The 8,263-nt window shown below is 40.8% G+C and overlaps 2 non-coding genes across 2 annotated transcripts; both read left to right on the top strand.

Annotated features, from left to right (window-relative positions):
* On the top strand, positions 1-73 carry TRNAV-CAC (transfer RNA valine (anticodon CAC)). Its single transcript has one exon. It is a non-coding gene; the product is annotated as a tRNA-Val (tRNA).
* Positions 74-600: 527 nt separating this feature from the next.
* TRNAV-AAC (transfer RNA valine (anticodon AAC)) lies at positions 601-673 on the top strand. The gene has a single exon. It is a non-coding gene; the product is annotated as a tRNA-Val (tRNA).
* The last annotated feature ends 7,590 nt before the right edge of the window (positions 674-8,263 follow it).

An 8,263-nucleotide genomic window follows, 5' to 3' on the forward strand; every position in this document is an offset into this window, starting at 1 on the left:
GGTTTCATAGTGTAGTGGTCATCACGTCTGCTTCACACGCAGAAGGTCCTGGGTTCAATCCCCAGTGAAACCAATCCGTTTTCGCTGTTGAAGTAATTTGCTATCAACAGGATTTCACAGGTTTCATAGTGTAGTGGTCATCACGTCTGCTTAACACGCAGAAGGTCCTGGGTTTAATCCTCAGTGAAACCAATTTGTTTTCGCTGTTGAAGTAATTTGCTATCAACCTGTAATATATAAAATTTATGGTTTCGTTGCCAAATGACAATACATTTTGGCTTCCATCACAAAGAGAACTACTATTTTGGGTTTCTTTTTCATTTTAGCAGAAAACATAATCCCATATTATAAAAATCCTGTTTGTTTAAAAATATATAGTTCCCATAAATACAAAAGCAAACGACTAAACTGTGTAGAAAAAAGTAACACATTCAATGTAAACTTCAATTTAAGCAATATCCCTTTGTTGGAATAAAACTGGTAAAATATGTAATAAAAATTGTAAATGTTTCATTACCAAAAATACTTTCCTTCAGCAATAAAAAGGCCCCGTCAGTCACAATTCTGCTCTGCTAGCCAATACACAGTAACTTTTCATCAGGTTTCATAGTGTAGTGGTAATCACGTCTGCTTAACACGCAGAAGGGCCTGGGTTCAATCCCCAGTGAAACCAATCTCTTCTTGGTGTTGAAATAATACCCTATCCAACTGCAATATATGAATTTCTTGGCTTTGTTGCTGAATAACAGGATGTTTTGTCTTCCATCACCAACAGAACTTTGAATTTTTTTTTTTTTTTCCTGGCGGTCAAAACTCGTCTCCAATTGCCATTGCTTTGCAGGATTACATAGGTTTCATAGTGTAGTGGTTATCACGTCTGCTTAACACGCAGAAGGTCCTAGGTTCAATCCCCAGTGAAACTAATCCGTTTTCGCTGTTGAAGTAATTTGCTATCAACAGGATTTCACAGGTTTCATAGTGTAGTGGTCATCACGTCTGCTTAACACGCAGAAGGTCCTGGGTTTAATCCCCAGTAAAACCAGTCTGTTCTTGGTGTTGAAATAATACCCTATCCAACTGCAATACATGAAGTTCTTGGCTTTGTTGCCGAATGACGGGATGTTTTAGCTTCCATAACCAACAGAACTACGAATTTTTTTTTTCCTGGCAGTCAAATTTCGTCTCTAATTGCCATTACTTTGCAGGAATCACAGGTTTTAAAGTGTGGTGGTCATCAAGTCTGCTTCATATGCAGAACGTTCTGGGTTCAATACCCAGTGAAACCAATCTGTTTTCGGTGTTAGGGTATGTGCGCACGTTGCTTTTTACCTGCTTTTTACCTGCTTTTTTGCTGCTTTTTCTTCTGCGCTGTTTAATGCCAAAATGGATGTGTTCTTCTATTCAAGCAAAGTCTATGGGAATTTGGGTTTCTTGTTCACACTATGTTGTTCAAAATGCTGCTTTTTTGTGGCAGAACTTTGGTCAAAAACTCAGCTTTGCAGTGCAAAACCCAAATGGCAAAAACAATTGACATGTTGCTTCTTTGAAAAGCTGAGTTTTTGACCAAAGTTCTGCCTCAAAAAGGCAGCATTTTGAACAACATAGTGTGAACAAGAAACCCAAATTCCCATAGACTTTGCTTGAATAGAAGAACACATCCATTTTGGCATTAAACAGCGCAGAAGAAAAAGCAGCAAAAAAGCAGGTAAAAAGCAGGTAAAAAGCAACGTGCGCACATACCCTTATAGTGATTTCCTATTAACCTGTAAAGTATGAAATTCTTGGTTTCGTTGCCAAATGACAATACATTTTGGCTTCTATCACAAGGAGAACTACGATTTTGGGTTTCTTTTTTATTGAACATTTTAGCAGAAAACATAATCCCATATTATAACAATCCTTTTTGTTTCAAAATTTATAGTTCCCATAAATACAAAAGCAAACGATTAAACTGTGTAGAAAAAAGTAACACATTCAATGTAATCTTCAATTTAAGCAATATCCCTTTGTAGGAATAAAACTGGTAAAATATGTAATAAAAATTGTAAATGTTTCATTACCAAAAACACTTTTCTTCAGCAATAATAAGCCCCTATCAGTTACAATTCTGCTTTGCTTGCCAATACACAGTAACTTTCCAGAAGGTTTCATAGTGTAGTAGTCATCACGTCTGCTTAACACTGGTTCAATCCCCAGTAAAAGCAATCTGTTCTTGGTGTTGAAATAATACCCTATCAAACTACAATATATGAAGTTCTTGGCTTTGTTGCCGAATGATGGGATGTTTTGGCTTCCATCACCAACAGAACTAATAATTTTTTTCCCCTGGCGGTCAAAACTCGTTTTCAATTGCCATTGCTTTGCAGGATTTCACAGGTTTCATAGTGTAGTGGTCATCACTAGAGTTGAGCGCGGTTCGTGGTTCGTGGTTCTCCAGTTCTAGGCTCGAGTGATTTTGGGGCATGTTCTAGATCGAACTAGAACTCGAGCTTTTTGCAAAAGCTCGATAGTTCTAGAAACGTTCGAGAACGGTTCTAGCAGCCAAAAAACAGCTAAATCATAGCTTGGTTTCTGCTGTAATAGTGTAAGTCACTCTGTGAATCAAACTATTATCACATTTCAGTGTATAGTGTGCGTGAACAGCGCCTTCAGATCAATGCTGTTTCTATAATGGCGATCGCCATTTTTTTTTTTTTTTTTCTTGTCTTCCTTCCCTAAGCGCGCGCGTCTTGTGGGGCGGGCCAGCATGTCAGCCAATCACAGACACACACACAGCTAAGTGGACTTTGAGCCAGAGAAGCAACGGCATGTGTGATAGGATCTGCATGTCACATGTCCCTGCATTATAAAACCGGACATTTTCTTCACGAACGCCATTATCTGCCTTCTGCGTCTTTGGTGTCAGACATCAGTGTCGCAGCTCCGTCCTCCTAAGTCCTATAGCCGATACAGCTGTATGCGCTGCATACACAGCGTTAGACAGCTTAGGGAGAGCACTTTCTAGCAGTCCTTTTAAGGGCTCAAAGCGGCAGGGTCAGAGAGCCATAGGTGACAGGTCCTGCAAACAGCAACAGCGTCTGTGTAGCCCAGGTCAGGGATTTCCTCCCTGCATTTCACCATTAGGAGGGAATAGAAAGGCAGGCTTCCATTCCTCTACCCAGAGCACCACAATCCTGCCACTGTACCCTCTTGTCCTCTGCACACTCCAACTCATTCTAACTAAGCCATTATACTAGCAAACACTCAGTGTACCTAGTGGCATCCTATCTGTGGCTATTGGACTTTGCTATAGTCCCACTAGTGCAAAGACATTTGCAGAGCACGTCTGCCTGCATTGCACACTACAACTTTTTTAAACTAAGCAATTTTACTAGCAAACACTCAGTGTACCTAGTGGCATCCTAAAGGTGGCTATTGGACTTTGCTATAGTCCCACTAGTGCAAAGACATTTGCAGAGCACATCTGCCTGCATTGCACACTCCAACTTTTTTAAACTAAGCAATTTTACTAGCAAACACTCAGTGTACCTAGTGGCATCCTAAAGGTGGCTATTGGACTTTGCTATAGTCCCACTAGTGCAAAGACATTTGCAGAGCACGTCTGCCTGCATTGCACACTACAACTCATTGTTACTAAGCCATTATACTAGCAAACACTCAGTGTACCTAGTGGCATCCTATACGTGGCTATTGGACTTTGCTATAGTCCCACTAGTGCAAAGACATTTGCAGAGCACATCTGCCTGCATTGCACACTCCAACTTTTTTAAACTAAGAAATTTTACTAGCAAACACTCAGTGTACCTAGTGGCATCCTAAACGTGGCTATTGGACTTTGCTATAGTCCCACTAGTGCAAAGACATTTGCAGAGCACGTCTGCCTGCATTGCACACTACAACTCATTGTTACTAAGCCATTATACTAGCAAACACTCAGTGTACCTAGTGGCATCCTATACGTGGTATTGGACTTTGCTATAGTCCCACTAGTGCAAAGACATTTGCAGAGCACATCTGCCTGCATTGCACACTCCAACTTTTTTAAACTAAGCAATTTTACTAGCAAACACTCAGTGTACCTAGTGGCATCCTAAAAGTGGCTATTGGACTTCGCTATAGTCCCACTAGTGCAAAGACATTAGCAGAGCACATCTGCCTGCATTGCACACTCCAACTTTTTTAAACTAAGCAATTTTACTAGCAAACACTCAGTGTACCTAGTGGCATCCTATACGTGGCTATTGGACTTTGCTATAGTCCCACTAGTGCAAAGACATTTGCAGAGCACGTCTGCCTGCATTGCACACTACAACTCATTGTTACTAAGCCATTATACTAGCAAACACTCAGTGTACCTAGTGGCATCCTATACGTGGCTATTGGACTTTGCTATAGTCCCACTAGTGCAAAGACATTTGCAGAGCACATCTGCCTGCATTGCACACTCCAACTTTTTTAAACTAAGCAATTTTACTAGCAAACACTCAGTGTACCTAGTGGCATCCTAAAAGTGGCTATTGGACTTTGCTATAGTCCCACTAGTGCAAAGACATTAGCAGAGCACATCTGCCTGCATTGCACACTCCAACTTTTTTAAACTAAGCAATTTTACTAGCAAACACTCAGTGTACCTAGTGGCATCCTATACGTTGCTATTGGACTTTGCTATAGTCCCACTAGTGCAAAGACATTTGCAGAGCACGTCTGCCTGCATTGCACACTACAACTCATTGTTACTAAGCCATTATACTAGCAAACACTCAGTGTACCTAGTGGCATCCTAAACGTGGCTATTGGACTTTGCTATAGTCCCACTAGTGCAAAGACATTTGCAGAGCACGTCTGCCTGCATTGCACACTACAACTCATTGTTACTAAGCCATTATACTAGCAAACACTCAGTGTACCTAGTGGCATCCTATACGTGGCTATTGGACTTTGCTATAGTCCCACTAGTGCAAAGACATTTGCAGAGCACATCTTCCTGCATTGCACACTCCAACTTTTTTAAACTAAGCAATTTTACTAGCAAACACTCAGTGTACCTAGTGGCATCCTAAAAGTGGCTATTGGACTTTGCTATAGTCCCACTAGTGCAAAGACATTAGCAGAGCACATCTGCCTGCATTGCACACTCCAACTTTTTTAAACTAAGCAATTTTACTAGCAAACACTCAGTGTACCTAGTGGCATCCTATACGTGGCTATTGGACTTTGCTATAGTCCCACTAGTGCAAAGACATTTGCAGAGCACGTCTGCCTGCATTGCACACTACAACTCATTGTTACTAAGCCATTATACTAGCAAACACTCAGTGTACCTAGTGGCATCCTAAACGTGGCTATTGGACTTTGCTATAGTCCCACTAGTGCAAAGACATTTGCAGAGCACGTCTGCCTGCATTGCACACTACAACTCATTGTTACTAAGCCATTATACTAGCAAACACTCAGTGTACCTAGTGGCATCCTATACGTGGCTATTGGACTTTGCTATAGTCCCACTAGTGCAAAGACATTTGCAGAGCACATCTTCCTGCATTGCACACTCCAACTTTTTTAAACTAAGCAATTTTACTAGCAAACACTCAGTGTACCTAGTGGCATCCTAAAAGTGGCTACTGGACTTTGCTATAGTCCCACTAGTGCAAAGACATTAGCAGAGCACATCTGCCTGCATTGCACACTCCAACTTTTTTAAACTAAGCAATTTTACTAGCAAACACTCAGTGTACCTAGTGGCATCCTATACGTGGCTATTGGACTTTGCTATAGTCCCACTAGTGCAAAGACATTTGCAGAGCACGTCTGCCTGCATTGCACACTACAACTCATTGTTACTAAGCCATTATACTAGCAAACACTCAGTGTACCTAGTGGCATCCTATACGTGGCTATTGGACTTTGCTATAGTCCCACTAGTGCAAAGACATTTGCAGAGCACATCTGCCTGCATTGCACACTCCAACTTTTTTAAACTAAGCAATTTTACTAGCAAACACTCAGTGTACCTAGTGGCATCCTAAAAGTGGCTATTGGACTTTGCTATAGTCCCACTAGTGCAAAGACATTTGCAGAGCACATCTGCCTGCATTGCACACTCCAACTTTTTTAAACTAAGCAATTTTACTAGCAAACACTCAGTGTACCTAGTGGCATCCTATACGTGGCTATTGGACTTTGCTATAGTCCCACTAGTGCAAAGACATTTGCAGAGCACGTCTGCCTGCATTGCACACTACAACTCATTGTTACTAAGCCATTATACTAGCAAACACTCAGTGTACCTAGTGGCATCCTAAACGTGGCTATTGGACTTTGCTATAGTCCCACTAGTGCAAAGACATTTGCAGAGCACGTCTGCCTGCATTGCACACTACAACTCATTGTTCCTAAGCCATTATACTAGCAAACACTCAGTGTACCTAGTGGCATCCTATACGTGGCTATTGTACTTTTGTCAATTCACAGTATTGGAACGTTATTTGCAGCACGTCTGCCTGCATTGCACACTCTAACTTTTTTAAACTCAGCCATTATACTAGCAAACACACAGTGTACCTAGTTGTATCGTAAACGTGGCTTTTGTACTTTTGTCTATTCACAGTATTGGAACGTTATTTGCAGCACGTCTGCCTGCATTGCACACTCTAACTTTTTTAAACTCAGCCATTATACTAGCAAACACTCACTGTACCAAGTTGTATCCTAAACGTGGCTATTGTACTTTTGTCAATTCACAGTATTGGAACGTTATTTGCAGCACGTCTGCCTGCATTGCACACTCTAACTTTTTTAAACTCAGCCATTATACTAGCAAACACTCACTGTACCTAGTTGTATCCTAAACGTGGCTATTGTACTTTTGTCAATTCACAGTATTGGAACGTTATTTGCAGCACGTCTGCCTGCATTGCACACTCTAACTTTTTTAAACTCAGCCATTATACTAGCAAACACTCACTGTACCTAGTTGTATCCTAAACGTGGCTATTGTACTTTTGTCAATTCACAGTATTGGAACGTTATTTGCAGCACGTCTGCCTGCATTGCACACTCTAACTTTTTTAAACTCAGCCATTATACTAGCAAACACTCACTGTACCTAGTTGTATCCTAAACGTGGCTATTGTACTTTTGTCAATTCACAGTATTGGAACGTTATTTGCAGCACGTCTGCCTGCATTGCACACTCTAACTTTTTTAAACTCAGCCATTATACTAGCAAACACTCACTGTACCAAGTTGTATCCTAAACGTGGCTATTGTACTTTTGTCAATTCACAGTATTGGAACGTTATTTGCAGCACGTCTGCCTGCATTGCACACTCTAACTTTTTTAAACTCAGCCATTATACTAGCAAACACTCACTGTACCTAGTTGTATCCTAAACGTGGCTATTGTACTTTTGTCAATTCACAGTATTGGAACGTTATTTGCAGCACGTCTGCCTGCATTGCACACTCTAACTTTTTTAAACTCAGCCATTATACTAGCAAACACTCACTGTACCTAGTTGTATCCTAAACGTGGCTATTGTACTTTTGTCAATTCACAGTATTGGAACGTTATTTGCAGCACGTCTGCCTGCATTGCACACTCTAACTTTTTTAAACTCAGCCATTATACTAGCAAACACACAGTGTACCTAGTTGTATCGTAAACGTGGCTTTTGTACTTTTGTCTATTCACAGTATTGGAACGTTATTTGCAGCACGTCTGCCTGCATTGCACACGCTAACTTTTTTAAACTCAGCCATTATACTAGCAAACACTCACTGTACCTAGTTGTATCCTAAACGTGGCTTTTGTACTTTTGTCTATTCACAGTATTGGAACGTTATTTGCAGCACGTCTGCCTGCATTGCACACTCTAACTTTTTTAAACTCAGCCATTATACTAGCAAACACTCACTGTACCTAGTTGTATCCTAAACGTGGCTATTGTACTTTTGTCAATTCACAGTATTGGAACGTTATTTGCAGCACGTCTGCCTGCATTGCACACTCTAACTTTTTTAAACTCAGCCATTATACTAGCAAACACACAGTGTACCTAGTTGTATCCTAAACGTGGCTTTTGTACTTTTGTCTATTCACAGTATTGGAACGTTATTTGCAGCACGTCTGCCTGCATTGCACACTCTAACTTTTTTAAACTCAGCCATTATACTAGCAAACACTCACTGTACCTAGTTGTATCCTAAACGTGGCTATTGTACTTTTGTCTATTCACACTACTGCAAATCTATGTGCAGCACC

This window comes from Anomaloglossus baeobatrachus, chromosome 2 (assembly GCF_048569485.1).
Source record: "Anomaloglossus baeobatrachus isolate aAnoBae1 chromosome 2, aAnoBae1.hap1, whole genome shotgun sequence".
Classification (NCBI taxonomy): domain Eukaryota; kingdom Metazoa; phylum Chordata; class Amphibia; order Anura; family Aromobatidae; genus Anomaloglossus; species Anomaloglossus baeobatrachus.